At 36.8% G+C, this 16205-nt stretch overlaps 1 protein-coding gene across 2 annotated transcripts in view; it reads left to right on the top strand.

Moving 5' to 3' along the window:
- LOC115491104 (uncharacterized) overlaps positions 1–16205 on the top strand; it is a 105020-nt gene that overhangs the window by 1741 nt on the left and 87074 nt on the right. The window contains exon 2 of one of the 2 annotated variants that reach the window (XM_072922673.1): positions 2333–2514. The exons of the other annotated variant lie outside the window; for it this stretch is intronic. The gene's annotated coding sequence lies outside the window, so the exon portion shown is untranslated. The remainder of the gene's footprint in view (positions 1–2332; positions 2515–16205) is intronic. 2 annotated transcript variants of the gene reach the window in all.

Raw genomic sequence — 16205 nt, 5'->3', positions numbered from 1 at the left:
TAAGGCTTAATGGAAGGGAAGATGTATTTTTATGGATAAATACATAAGCATTTTCATCAAAACTCATGCTTACATATGCGCTTGAAGGGAAAAATATTTACATTGCTCAACAAGCTGTAATTTTGTAGTTCCAACAAACATTAACTTTTCTAGGCTTTCTGAAACATTTACGCAAGATACTTTGCAGTGTTTTTTACAAAGATATATATTTGTGGCCACTGGGCTGCCAAATGCTTATTGTGTGCCCTCTTGTGGCTCAGATTACTAGGATGTTATTTGTCATGAAAAAGACAAGAGATGCATTGAAAATTATTTTTTAATGGAATTCAAGCTCTGTGGAAGAGAAATGTCAAATTGCTAAAAGCTTCACTTTTTTGAATGTTGCTGATAGACTCTCATATTTGCAAAATATGCTGATATTGCAGAGTCTACACAAATGCATTAGAGTATTGTCTTTTAAATGTCATTGATAAAGGGTAAGTAATTATACAATCCAAACTTCTTGTAATATGACTTTTAGTTCAGTAATTATCTAGAAATCTGATGCATAATAAGTTACTTTAAAATTAAGCACCAAGAGCTCTTTCCCCAACCTGACATAATGGGTTTTCAATCTGAGGCATGAACTCAGCTTCCAGTAGTCCTGAGCCTGAAAAACACTTGAATCTGCCTCCCTCCAAGTGAATCAAGACTTGTGACTGCAATGACAGCAGATGAGTTTTTTCCAAAAGTACCAGTTCTCTATTCCTTTGTAGGAGGACTGGCTACCATGTTATCCACTGAAGTTGAGCTCACATATCAACTCATACTCCAAATTCTCTTTTATTCCTTTTATTATACAGCTCTTCTGTAAATGCTAAAATTATACCATGTATATCTTATCTTCATTGGTTAATATTCCTCCAAATGGTTATGATGATCTTAGCTAAATGATGAATAAGAAAAGTAGAAGGCAAAAATCAAAAACATAGAGCACAAAGCAGAAACATTTGAAAAATAAAACAATTCAGTTGTAGAGTTGTTTTTAATTTCTTCAAGCATAAACATGCAAAATAGGTGTTAATAGAACTGGAAACATAATATTACATATTACTTTTGGATAGAGAATATATATTGGAATTAAAAAGATTGGGATTAGATTTAAAACTATTACAGAAATACAAATATTTCCAATGGAATAAGTGCTGTGATACTCTTATACTGGTATGAGACCTGGTGTGTTTGATAGTAATTAAAATCCATGTAAAATGGAAGGTGAACCAGTTTTCAAAACTTCCCCTGTAATTGAAAATATTATTTGTTCTGGACCCCAGCTTCTCTGACAAGGACAAAAGCAAAAGACAAGAGGTGCTCTTCTGTCTTGGGATTAACGTCCCACAACTTTACTGTAGAACTACTCCGGGGGAAAGAGTCCCATCCAGGAGAAGAAAGAGTCTGGCTCCTGGCAGGAGAGGAGCTACAGCCCATGGGATGCTACTGATGGGAGGGATGAAGGAAGGAACCAACCTGGGGGAAAACCACCACCACAGGACTCTGGGGGGGAATACGGAACAAACCATGTAATACAAAGTAAACCATTCAGAATAATTTAACAAAACCACCCAGTGCAAAATCATAACTAAAGAAACTGCTCAATGCAACACAACACCATCCCATCAAATATGATATCAAAGCAGGAAACCTAAATTCAACTGCCAACAATTTCCCATTACTCCCATGACAGAAATGCTGATAGACCTCAATAGGTTTAAATTGTTGAAAACTGTGTTCAAATATTTATTGCACTATATCCTAATTTCTTAAAACCCCTACTCCTGAAAAATGAAAGCATTTGGCTTTTTCTCAGATTTGTTTTAAGTAGGAGAAGAAATTCAGATTGTGGTGGATTCTCTCAAATACCCTAGCTAGTTATAACTATCATTCTGAAGAAGTCACCAGTTACAGTTTCAGTCTTGATTGGCCTTTTCTATATAAATTCTAGATTTCCTTCTAGATCTATTAGTGAAATAACTATAGGCTTGAGTTTGCCAATTTATCTTCTCCTTTCCTTAATCTAGAGAAGCATGGAGTCTGCAGTTGCAATAAAATATTTAACTGGTTTAAGTAATGAAGCTGAAATAACTTTTTAAAACCTTGTGCCTAGAAAAACAATTTATACTGTAACATATCTGCCTTAATTAGTGTTTTAGTTTGATAGTTACAGTTTGTAATGTACATTTATTTAAAGATCTCTTTAATCTCATTTAGATTAAAGACTTTAAGAGGAGGGTACATGTACATGGTTTATCTGTTTATTATAACATCTCTTCTTTATTGTGCTTCCATTATCTAGACGTTCCACTGAGTTAGGCTTCTCTTGAAATACATGCCTTGACAATTGGAGTACTTCAAATGTCCTACCGGATCCTGAGATTTTAAAGCAAGTCAAGCCACACTTACTAAGGACTTCAATTTTGGTGTTGCTTGGATACCGGCACATCCTTCATGTTCTACCTTTAATCTACACTAGTGCAGGTAATATGTATTGTGTTCATGTTTGATTTCTAAAGATACTGCAAGTGAGTCATTTGGCAGAAATAAAGAGATAGATAAGATTTATAAAAAGAACAGGAGGTTTGTAAGATCTCAGAGTGTTCCTGTATCTTCCAGTCATTTTAGATCTCTCCTAAAGAACCTCTATTCAGTTCTTGAGATTGAGATTGCTGGATAAGCAGCAATTACAATATGCGCAATAATAAAAAGAGAAAAGAGGCAATTTTGAGCAACTGTCCATAACAGAGAGAAGGCTAGTGTATTGCAAGCACACTATAACCACATTGTGATTTTCTTGCCATGGAGTCAACTATGCATTAGTTCTGGTATAGATTACAGTGCTACCAGAACAGGTTTTACTGATGTTGAATGAATATATCATGCTTCTTTCCTCCATAGCTGGAGAACAATACCCTTCAAAAGTAACACCTTATTTCTACAGCATGCAGCATATATTATGTCAAACGGAGAAAAAAAAAAAGGCAGAAAAGTGCCTGTTTAAGTAGATCACAGAATCAGAAGGGATCATCAAATGGCTACGGTTGGCAAAGGCCACTCTAGGTCATCTATCCAACCTCCTAACACAAGCAGATTTCCCTAGACCAACAGTACTTTGGAGTGTGTGCAGACAGCTTTTAAATAATCTCTTTTCTGGAGAAATAGACTCCATACCCTCTCTGGGCAATCTGTTCCAGGTCTCAGGCACCCTCACCCTCAGTAAAGAAGTTCTTCCTCATGTTCAAGTAGAATTTCTGTGTTCCATTTTCTGCCTATTGCCTCTCGTCCTATTGTTTGGAGTCTCTAAAAACAGCCTGGTCCATCCTCTTGACACCCTCCCTTCAGATACTTATGCATCAATAGATCCCATCTCAGACTTCTCCAGGCTAACCAAAACCAGCTCCCTCTGCCCTTCCTAGTAAGTGGCATGCTCCAGTCCTCCCATCATCTATGTAGCTTCTGCGGGACCTGCTCCAGGAGCTCCATGTCTCTGTTGTTCTGAGGAGCCTGGAACATCTGGAGTGCTATATCCTCACCACTGCTGAATAGAGGGGCAGGATCACCTTCCATGACCTGCTAGCAATGCTCTTGCTAATGCCTCCCAAGACATGCAGCTGGCTCACGGACAGCTTCTTGTCCACCAGGACCCCCAGGTCCTTCTCCACAGTGCTGCTCCCCAGCAGGTCAGCCCCAGGCTGTGCTGGTGCCTGGGGTTGTTCCTCCCCAGGTGCAGGACCTTGTGCTTGCCTGTCATCAGAGATAGTGTCAAAAGACTTGCTGAAGTTGAGGTAGACTATATCCACTACTTTTCCCTCATCCATCCAGGTATTTGCCTCATTATAGAAAGTAATCAGGCTGAGCAACTGTGATTTCTCCATGTCGATGACTCCTGATCACCTTCTTATCATCCATGTGGATAAAGATGATCTCCACAATGAAATGCTCAGTTACTTTCCCAGGAATTTAGGTGAGGCTGACTGCCTGGTAGTTTCCTAGATCCTCCTTCTTGCCCCTTTTGAAGACCAGGGTGACATTTGCTTTCTTCTAGTCCTCAGCACCTCTCCTGATCTCCATGACCTTTTAAAGATGGTCTCACAATGGTGTCCACCAGCTCTTTCAGCAGTCACGGATATATCTGGTCAGGGTCTATGGACTTGAGGATGTTAAGTTTGACTAAATAGTCTCTTACCTAATCCTTTTCAATCGAAGGAAAGTCCTTCTTTTTCCAAACCTTCTCCCTGATCTTCTGGGTTAGAACTCCTTAAGGGGTGGCCTTGGCAGTGAAGACTGAAGCAAAGATGGTGTTCAGTAATTCTGCTTTCTCTTTAACCTCTGTCACTGGAGTCCCTGTTTCATTCAGTAGCAGATTCACATTATGCCTAATACTCATTTTGTTATTGATTAATTGATTTATAGTGTATTTGAAAACAAAATATAAAGTGGAACATGGAAGTAAATAAGAGAAAGCAGAAAATTTGTTTTAGAAACTGGAATGAACAAAAAGGAAGAATGAAGTCTCAGAAAATTATGGTGGCTCTTTCAGGTGATGATCACAGAAGAGAAAATTCTTAACAAGAGTGTAATAGGATTTATGTGAGAAACATAGGATAGTCTCTTATTGCAGGAGAAACAAAGGGAAAAATTAAATGTGTAATGCCAAAAAATGGTTAGTCTTCACATTTTCCTAAGGGTGAAACACTTGTGTTACTTATCCTAATAGATTTTTTTTAATGTATGATAATTTATGAATAGTTTCTAGAAAGAACCTAATTAACTGGTTGAGAATAATGTCTGTAAGCAATTGCTACACTCAAGTGCACTTGTATGTTAAAGGGGTGAAAAGATCAATAAATTATTTTCCTGGTGGACCAAGAATGAGAAAGTTGAAATAACATTTTGGAAATAAAACTAGAAAGATAATTTCAGATAAGGGGGAAAAAAACCCAAACAAACCAGCATTTTTTTTTGCCAGACAATTCCCTTTCAGTCACATCTGAGTAGCAGTCATTCCTACCTGGCATTCCTAAGGCCATGGAATTGTGTGTTCTGTTGAACAATATCTCTAGGTTGTTCTGGGATGAGATAAGGGTTTCTCAGGACCCTACCACTGATATTCAAAAGCTAACTCATGTATTTAGTTAACTAAATCTTGAGGTTTTTTCCTATGATTAAGAGTTATTGCTCAGACATGTTCTGTTTCTCAAAAAAAAAAATAGGAAATGCAACTTATATGAAAAATTTCCTTTTAAAATATATTACTTTAATAAACTTTCTTGTTACTATTAAGTTGATAATTAGCATTTATTATTAAAATGGAATGGTATATATATAAATGTTGATATAATTATAAGAAAGTTTAAATGATTAATATATAAATTAAGAAAAATAATTTAAATTAAATTTTAAAATAATTATATCTGACTATGTCTTTGATAATTATTCTTCTTACTCTCACTGAATCATGTAAATACATATTTTTCCATACTTTTAAAAAGTAATCTGCTTAGAAATAGATGAGAAAAGTAGATTTCTTTCATTTACTATTTCAAAGACTAAAACAAAGGAAGTATAATGCACATTTATGAGCTCTTACTGTTGAAGCTATTTTCAATATGTATTCACAAGCCTTTTTTAAAGCATAGGCTTCATTTAAATAAATTCATAGTTAGTCTGTTCAGTGTATTGTTAAATACATCTGAGGATGTATTTAACAAAACTTGAAATGTTAGAGAGAGATCAAGATAAAGAATGACTTATATATGAGAGGAAAAAAGCTGAATCGACTATAGTCTGTGGCCTAGAAAATAGACATTTGATAGAGATCATTTTGGTTTATGATCTATATCTATAAAGTCATGAATTGCACAGAAAATATGACTCATTATCCCATCTGCTTGGAGTTATCATATAAAACCAGTAGATTGTAGGTCCGAAATAAAGAGACACTTGTCCTACAGCATGACTGAATTTGTACTTTGGTAGTTGCTATGAAGTACTGTTGATGCAGAAGTTTCCATGAGTTCAAAGAACAAAATCATGAAAGAAAAGGTTATTGAACATAAAGATTATTGATACATCACTGGCTCGGGAAGTTTCTGAACCACAAGTGTGATACAGAGAAATATCATAGAGTCTCCTCATTCTTATATTCTTCCATAAGGATCTGATTCTGGTAATACTTATAAGTATTTGAGGCTAGATAGATCTTTGGTGGTGTGTCTGTTCTTACATATTTCAGTTCACTATTCCGATTGCAGCTAGATAAATGTGTAGATACTCCTTTAATAACACAGTTCAGCAGCTGAAAAATGAGAAATCAGCACGTACATTATCTAATGGACTGGTTCAACTTCTACCAAAGATTTGTAGTCTGGTGGAATGGGAACTAAAGTCATGCTACCTTTCTATGCTTTCTCTTCTAAGGGACACATCAGTCTACTTTACCTATATTTGAAGAATGCCACATATGATGCAAGTCAGGCTACACATCCCCTTCTGATCACAAAAGCTGACACTTTATTCAGGCTTCCTGTTTTATTTTAAAGAAAAACAGAAGCATCCTCTGTTTTCAGTCGTATTTTTCCTTCTATGTCTTGTTTGATACATCTTTTGAAATTGAGAAAAAAAAATTGTGTTTTCTCCTGGCAAACCATTGTGATGAGTCTTTAAAAAATATTCAGATGTTTATACTACTATCATGGCTGGTTTTACTATGTACTTGAGATGATACAGCAAGGATGACCCATCTATTCTGCTCTCAGGAACACTAAGTCCAAGCTTGCTGGTGATCTAATTCTTCATTTATAATGCTTTGGTGTTGCATGGTTATTAGATCCAGTACCTCATAAAGCAGTTCACTCCATCTAATCACTTGAGTCAAAACAGCAAATACCACACAAAAATTCCTTTTTCTCTGAAGCAGTGAACTACAATCCAGAGTTTTGTTTCTAAATTCCAAGCTACTTCAGTCATTCATTTTCCCATGGAAGAAATATGAAATAAGATGACACTGATGAGACAAAATCCTATTTGGCCTTCTATACCTCTTTGTTCCATAACTGAACTTACATGATGAAAGCTTTTCTAAAAAAGTTCATTGGAAATTAAACAGTATCTTAGGAGATGGGTGTATTGTTCCACTATCAGACAAACAACTATCATCTAAGAGTAGCAGAGGTCTTAAACATACTTCCTTTCAAATTTTAATAAATAATTTAAAGATTTGCTAATGTGTTGTGCAAACCTTTTGACACCATTCTCATGAGAAACTTCTGCTTCCATGACCTTTGACTTCTGCATTTCTTCTTTCTTTTTATCATTAGTGACTGAATCATGAAATACTAGTAAAAGAAGACAGCTGCATTTTTATTACCCTTTTTCACTGGGTAGAGAAAAAATTTTTTACAGAGAAAAATGTTAAAATTAAAAATGTGTTACAGAGAAAAAACATTGCTTGTTAGTGGTCTGAGGTGCTTCACAACAAGCAAGGCTTGTAATAATTATGCTATTAGAAAAATAAAGGGATGGAATAAGCAAAGCCAAAGTAATGGTCAGTGTTGTACAAAAGGAGAATGTCTACCAGGACATCCAAAAAGAGTCTAGGAAAAGGAATTACTTTGAAACTGCAAAATTGAGCATATAACATAGACAAACCTGGCACAGTAGTCCGAATACTGAGGGTATGGGTGTGGAGTGAGGAATCCAGTTGGAACCGCAGGGAATATACCTACACAATGACCAGGGTGGTCTGCATCTGGTTCTCCTCAGCAGAGCTTTGTGTATTGGGCTTTGCTTCTAGGGCAGAAATAATGCTGAGCATTAGAGAACACAACCTCACCCACACATACATACAGTTAGAATTGGGACTGGGGGAACTGAAGAAAGTTAAAGGATTGAGACTTCACCCTGGATGCCCTCTGCTTTGACAAAGGCATTTCTTTAATACAGCTTAGTATATAATGTCCAATTCCTTGAAAACAGGGAGACAAAGACCAAACTGCAGTTTCTTTCTGCAGTTTCCAAGCAATTTTTTTAGCATTCCTATCCCTGCAGAGGGGAAGTCCCACCAAATGGCTGAGAGCATTGTCTAAACTGCTTCTTGAATTCTGGCAGTTTTGGGGACCTATAAGCAGGTGGCCTGCTGAATAGATGAGGGAAAAACTGTGGATGTATTCTACCTGGACTTCAATAAAGCTTTCATACTCCCTTCTGCAGCATTCTCCTGTAGATGCTGACAGTCAATGGCTTGGATGGGGGTTCTTTTATTATTTTTTTCCTTTTTCCTAAGTAAAAAAGTGGCTAGATGGCCAGGCTGAGAGAGTGATGGTGCATGGAGTTACATCCAGCTGATGGCCAGTCACCAGTACTGGTGCCAGCCCTGCTTAACACCTTCATTGATGACCTGGACAATGGGCTCCAGTGCACCCTCAGGCAGTGTGCAGGTGACACCAAGCTGGGTGGGAGTGCTGATCTGCTGGAGGGCAGGAAGGCTCTGCAGAGGGATCTGGGCAGGCTGGATCACGGCCTGAGGCCAATGGTGTGAGGTACAACAAGGCCAGTGCTGGTCCTGCCGTTGGGTCACAACAACCCCAGGCAGCTCCACAGGCTGGGGCAGAATGGCTGGAAAGGCCCTGGGGGTGCTGGTGACAGTGGAATGAGCCAGGGTGTGCCCAGGTGGCCAAGAAGGCCAATGGCATCCTGGCCTGGATCAGCAATGGTGTGGCCAGCAGGACCAGGGCAGGGATTGTCCCCCTGTACTGAGCACTGGTGAGGCCACACCTGGAATCCTGCTTCCAGCTCTGGGCCCCTCATGATAGAAAAGACATTGAAGTCCTGGAACAATTCCAGAGAAGGGCAACAGAGCTGGTGAAGGCTCTGGAGGACAAGTCCTGTGAGGTTTAGCTGAGGGAGCTCATGTTGTTTATTCTGGAGAAAAGAAAGCTCAGGGGAGACCGTGTTTCTCTGCAATTGCCTGAAAGGAGGATCTAGCCAGCTGGGGGTTGGTATCTTCTCCCAGGCAACAAGAGACAGGATGAGAAGGCATTGCCTCAAACTGCACCAGGGGTGTTCAGGTTGGACATCAGGAGGAATTTCTTCACTGGAAGAGTAGCTAAGCATTGGAATGGACTGCACAGGGAAGTGGGAATTCACCATCCCTGGAGACCTTCAAGAAGTGGCACTTAGTACTATGGTTATTTTGCATGGTGGTGATTGGTCAAAGGTTGAATTTCATGATCTTGGAGGTCTTTTCCAAACCTTAATGATTCTGTGATACTTACAGAATACTATGATACTTGCTTTTCAAAAAAAAATGAGGACTTATATATTTTTCACTTAAAATTAATTTAAGCAGACTTAGTAATTAGAAGAGCGGGCTACTTTTACCCAAGTCCTTGCAAATGCATTGAAGTGTATCTGAATCCAGGCGATATATCAGAAGAGAGTATAACAGCAAAACTCTTCTAAGTGGAGATGAACTTTCAGGCTTCCTGAAACAACAGGTGTAATTTTAAAGCTGTGTAGGAGCTCAATAGTTTGGGTACCTAAGTGCATCCCTTCTCCACTGCTTTGGACTTACATCAATACTGCTCTTCCTTTTTTTCTGTACGTTGTTTTCCCCTTTTTAGTTTCTCTGAGTGGCAGTCAACTTCCCATACGTTAGGAACCAAACATAAAGGAAGGCTGGGGGAAATCTCGTATCTCTTTTCTTTGAAGCAAGGAGCTTAAGAGATGACCTCTTGTTCTGGCCCATTCTGGCCTTTCTGGTGCTCTTTTAATTGAGACTGTGACATGGAAGCAGTACAGAAAATCTTTTCTAAACTAATAAGGGAAAAAAAGGTATGAAAACTATATGGAACAGAAAAAAAATCAGAAATAAATTACCTATAAAACTAAGTTTTACAAGAGAGGTTGGAGGAATACAGAATAGAAAACCTTGCCAACATCTCCACAAAAACAGGTTAAAGACACTAAATATGGTTCTCTAAAGATTTTGATACCATTTACTGATTTCTACCCACACTAAATAAATGTGAATTCTGATAAGCCTCCTAGCAGCAAAATAAAAATTCATATTCTTCAGGTACTTCTTGCTCTTGAAGTTATGCTAAGATTTTTGAAGTGAGCTTAGCTTTGGCATCTAATTTAACTTAGTTGTGTTAGAAATCTGTGCTTTTGAAACTTTTTTTTACATTGTTATTTCCTGGTGCGACCTTCTTCCATAGGAGACTCTGTCCCTCACTGAGCCCTGATTTTTAAGTCCGTAGAGAGAAAAGGACTGTGCAAAGACCCACATTCTCCTTACGCTATGAAGAGCTTTATTATTAGTATGACTCAGCATTGAAGGGAAATAATGATAATAATAATAATATATTAAACTTTACTTTTTATCACTTAATAAAAATTGTCTGTGGCAGTTCCAACTTTGGGCACAAGAGGTAGATGTTTTCACATGAAACATTTGATTCCATTGGATACTTAACTAGTCAGCTTTTATACTTCAGGATAACGGGTAGTCAGCTGTTGCTAATTTTCTCTTCTATGTTTTATGTAGTAATACATTTACAAAAAGTGAGAGTAATTGTAAAGATGTATTGTGGAGAATGAGAGTAGCCCAGCATTTATTTATAATGGATTATATTTTTTGCCCAGGGGATATTGGGGCTTCACAGGGAATGCAGTGTCTTGTCAATATTTTGTTCTCTCGACAAAGTATTTTTATATGCACTTGCATACACTTTTGAGATCAGAGTTTGCACAGTGAAACAGATTTTTTGTGCAGGATTGAGTATATGTTGCTGGCATTCACCTGACCTGTGCTGAATCTAGCGACATTCTGTGTGGGTTGGGACTGTTTTATTAGTTATTTCTTGCTCTCTTCAGCCTAAACGGATTAAAAAGCCAAGATTGAAAAGCCAACCCGATTAAAATCCAAGTGTATCTGTACCCTTAAAGAATTATATTTTTCACATATTAAGTTTATTTATATGGTTTGGAGTTTTTTTAATAAGAAGTCATAGGGAAGAATTACTTGAGTCCATTAATGTAATTGAATTTTTGGCATTGTGAAAACTTTTCTATTCCTTAATATCATGGAGAAAAAGCAACACATTACATTTACTAAATTTCCATAGGGACAACAAGCACATTCCCTTGTTAACAGCTGCATAGAAGAAGGATTATCAGTGATGTGATTATGGAAGATTTTTGTATTAATGCAAATATGAGCATTGCTTTTCATATTTACCTAAATCCACCATTATGTTCAAAATATTTTCTGTATTTTAATCTTCTCACAACTACCTAAATATTATGCTGCTTTTTAAAAAAGAAATTAGTGTAGGCTTTAAACACACTTTTTCACAGAGCTGTGTGTTACACAGACTCACAGACTCCAATGTAAAAATGAATCTTTTTCATTCTAGGTGTCTTTTTTGATGTGAAATGACCAAAATAGTGGGGTCTGGTTTGTTTATATGTTCATTAGAAGACACATTAACTTTGTTGTAATTACCTATATGAGCAAGGATTGCTTGCATGAATGAGAATTTCTGAATGGGAGCTTACTTTATCATATGTTGCAGCCTGTAATGCCTTTTTGGGAAGTGCAGTCAATGACAGATGTCTTGTTTTTGCAAATCACTATTTCTACTTATTAGTCATTATTTCTACTTATTATACTTATCATTATAAGATTTTATATGTTTTTTCAGTGAGAAAATTGTTGTACGGAGAATTGTAGTTACTTCAAAGGAGTCTGAAATTTTAAATAATTACTTGCTATTAATTTTCTGAAATCCTATGGATAAATTGTTCTGTTTCATTTATGTGACAATTCTAACTTTTCTGTAATGGCGCTTTTCAATGGATGCCCTATGCAGATTCCTGTATCCAATGCATCCACTTTCTTCAGATGACATTGTGCTGAATTATATCAGGTAAATTTTCCTCAGAGGTTTGATGCTGTGAGTACATAATCCCTGCTACATAATCCCTGATGCTGTGAGTACATAATCTCTGCAACAGCAGATGATTTATAATTGTTGTGTCTCACACTGCAAAATACCAATCATACAAAAAAGTTAGCCTTCTGTTGATCCTTGTAACATTCATTGGCTTGTCAGCCATTCACTGTTTTCCAACAGGTTGTTGAATTTGAAAGTAAAGAATAATTGATTTGAGGTAGTATGTTTGACAATACCCACAGAAATCTCTGCAATACCACATCAGTGAGAGCATGAACATTATAACATTAGCTTCATGTGCATGCAGCATTTTCCACATAAAAGAAAGCCCATTGTGGAACAATAATTGAAGAAAACTCCAACTAATGCAGTTTCTTATTTCCAAAGTAAGAAACCCCCAAAATGAACAATCCAAATAAGTTTTGTTAAAGCAGTATTAATACTTCAGGTATTTAAGCAGCAAAAGCCAGAATAAGACAGGCTTTCACAGTAAAATGCTTCCCTTTTACCTTGGAGTTTTTGCAGAAACCTCCTTCAGCACAAACTGGTTACAGATTTGGTAGGAAAAGAGTCCATTCTAAGGAAAACGCCTTCCTACAGGAGTTCAGCGTGACTTTAAATTAAATACTTTTCTTATCAACCAGACTGTGACAGGCTGTTTCATGCAGTGGGACCACAGACATTCTATCCTGTCCCCCAAGCAGTGAGAAGCCAAAAGGAGCAAATCTGCAGCGCTGCAACAATGTGTGTTTCAGGTCACAGGTTCCTTCTCTGAGTTCACAGTAGACACGACAGTGCAGTTTTGCAGTGGTTCCTTTTTTTGGCTTCACATCCTGACTGACCCACTTGATGCATTTTTAGTAACAAGGTTTGGAGTTCAGTACTACATAAAGCAAGAGGAGGAGTCATATGCTATAATAGAGTACAATGTAGAACAATGCCTAAACTTCAGCTACCTAAATTAGCTTTTGAATACATGAATGTGCCTAGGATATATGACTATTATTCATGAGGCAAATAGTCTTATAGTCATGTGATAGATACCAGATATAATAAGTTGCACCAGGAAAATGAAGCATAATGAAATTACAAAACTAGGTTAGTTTTTACTTTTGAGCTGAATTGGATTTCCTTCTCAGTACCAAAAATGCACCAGACAAGAAAGTAGATGGAAGGAAGAATGTAGAACCAATGGAAAATAATGGGATGATGAATTGGGATCACTATTTCAAACTCAACTTCTCCTGCCTTAAAATTAGGTGTGTAAAGTTTAATACTATGCACCTTTTGATGTTTTGGCATAACAATGTATGAAAAAAAGCTAAACATAGCAGAATTTAGTTGAGGTCCTAAAAAACCTCCTGGTTTGTGCTTATGAGATCCAACTGGGAAAACTTTTTCTATAGAATTGGAGAGTTTTACTCTTAACTGCAGCTGTCATTTGAGAAAAGGTAATGAATACCAGAAAATTACCAATATAATAATTTAGGCCATTCAGCACAGGGAGAAGAGAACAGAATGTAGTTTGTTAAGATTTTTCACAATGGCCCAAGTAAATAGTGATAGTTAATATTGATAGTTATTGCTAATAGTGATAGTTATTCAGTTCAGAGGTTAAGCTTTTAAAAATGTCTTATTGTTTACTGGACGTCTCTTTTTGATATTAAAATGGTAACTAAATTGAGGTTAAAGCTAATGAACTTGCAGTGAAAAAAACCCATCTCTTCTTTCATTTAATAGGACAAATTTAGATTGTCCCAGAAACGTGATTACAGAGGGGTGGATTAAGTTAGCTAAACTATTTTAGCCTCTTTATCTGGGACAATAAAATTCACCCAGAAGTTTTGGGTATTAATTTTAATACACAGCTTCCAAACATGACTGAAATGAAAATTGCTCCCTTTGCTGTCAGGAGGCATGAAATTCAAGGATCTGGTTCTGTTTTGCAAGAATTTAAATGGTCCCATGTGTCACATGTTTAAATTTATCTGTCTCTTCCATCCGACTATTTGACTTGCACTACTCTAAAATTTTCAGGTGTGTTCCTTGGAGGATGAAGCTCATTGCTTCTCTTTCAGGATTGCCTTTCTGCAATGCACTACTTCTAGATTATTCTTAAGCATGACCTTGATCTACTTGCAAAAAGACGGAATTTCAATCTTATGGTTCCAAGCTTTTATAATTAACTATACACAATTCAATAAGTGTCAGGATCCCATTTAGGCTGTTTTTTTAGGCTGCCTAAAAGGAGAAATAGAAGATACTTTTCACTACTTACTTAATGGTTAATATTTCTATTGCACCGATTGCCCAGTAAAATGTTTCTTTGATTGTTGTTTTTGTTTATCTTAAAATTAGCAGACATACTGTAGTAATTTGCTTCATATAACTAATCTCTTTATGAACAAAAGGTAGCTTTGGAAAAATAGCTTTTCAATGAGGAGAGTATCGCTACTTCTACCACCTTAACTTACTATCTCCCTATTGCAAATCTTGAAAAACTGTAGCCACTATATATTTCAGGGAAAATAATGCATTACTTTATTCATTTATTAGACTATATCAATATTATTTTCATAATTGTATTTGAATTGTAAGGAACTAACAAACAGATATTCTTTGCTCAGTCTGGCTAAACTTTTAGAAATAAACTACCTAATTTGAAATCCAGAAATTGCTCAGTACACACAGAAGTGTATGCCAAATCAAGATGTTAATGCTTTTGGAAACAATTTTGCAGCCAGACAAACAGCTACCAAAAAACCCCAAAATACTAAAAAGAAAAAAATTAATAAGAAATCTATTCCTGAGAGAGCTGTAATTTTGGTTTCATTTAAGAGAAATACTATTTTTAAAATTAAGGCATATTTGCAAATGCCCTTTGCTATAACTGGCCACATGTCTGAAGACTTGTGGGAATATGCTGTCATGGTACACTTCAGAACCCTTGGAAACAAGAGGAAGAAAGGCAGGGAAATATACTGGAAGGCATTCTAGTCCTAGGATAAAGGGAAAACATAAAACAGAGAATAATTTGCTACACTAGAATGAAATTTGTAATTTCTGTGGAGTCCTAGGCTGCATTTCATGAAAGTAGTTAAAAGAAGTATAGTACCTACAGAACTAAAATGTTCAGTTCTGCTATAAATACAAAAAAATATTATTTTTTTAAAAAAATTAATTAATTTAGGCATTAGCAATAGCTTAGCACTGCCAGCAGGTTGAGGGAGTATCTCTCTTATGAGGAGAGGCAGAGGGAGCTGAGCCTGTTCAGCTTCGAGGAGATAAAACTGAGAGGGGACCTCATCCATGTCCATCAGTATGTGAAGGGAAAGTGCCAGAGAGATGCACCAGGCTTGTCTTGGTGGTGCCGAGCAATAGGACAAGAGGCAATAGGACAGAAACTTATGCCCAGATAGTTCCACCTGAACATGATGAAGAACTGATTTACTGTTCAGGTGACTGTGCACTGGAACAGGCTGAGCAGAGAGGGTGTGGAGTGTCCCTCTCCAGAGATGTTCAGGAGCTGTCAGCATCCTGAGTACCATTGGTGTAGCAGACTGTGCTTGAGCAGAGAGGCTGGGCTAGATGACCACCAGTGGCCCCATCCACTTAACTAATTTGTGCGTTTCAGTGAACAAGGAAGGGTACGAAAGAGATAAAACAAAACTTTTCAACAACTCTAAAGAAAAGATAAAACCTTAGAGAAACTTAGAATTTTATCAGTTCAGTTTGACTGGGCAACCAAAAGAAAGATGAAAGATTATTAAGATGTACTTGTGTCTTATCAGGGCAAAATAAATGGTAACAAAGAATGGAGTTACCCAAGGTAAGCACAATAATAATTAATTGAAATTACAGGCAAAAAATACAAAATAAATTGTTTCTCCATCAAAATCGAAGTGGCTAATCACTGGAACAAAAAAAAAAAAATTAAAAGCATATTTAGATGAAAACTAAATGGTTGCTTTCTTCTGCATTTGTCTGGTGTAAACTCCATATGTTTGGCTTAAAACTGGATTAACTATATAAAGCTTTGTGGTCTATGGTACATGAGAAATCTAAATCATTGAACTCAAGATTTTACTTTACCATTTGCAACTGTGATTGTGTGAATTTCAGGGTTTAGAAAGCATTTACTGTAAGTAGCATGGAAGAATTTGAAGCAAGCATCATATGCTTTTTGTCCTATTCTCTCTGGTCTCCATCCCA

Source organism: Taeniopygia guttata, chromosome Z (assembly GCF_048771995.1).
Source record: "Taeniopygia guttata chromosome Z, bTaeGut7.mat, whole genome shotgun sequence".
Lineage (NCBI taxonomy): Eukaryota > Metazoa > Chordata > Aves > Passeriformes > Estrildidae > Taeniopygia > Taeniopygia guttata.
The sequence above is the reverse complement of the archived record's forward strand: the minus strand, read 5'-3'. Positions and strand labels throughout refer to the sequence as shown.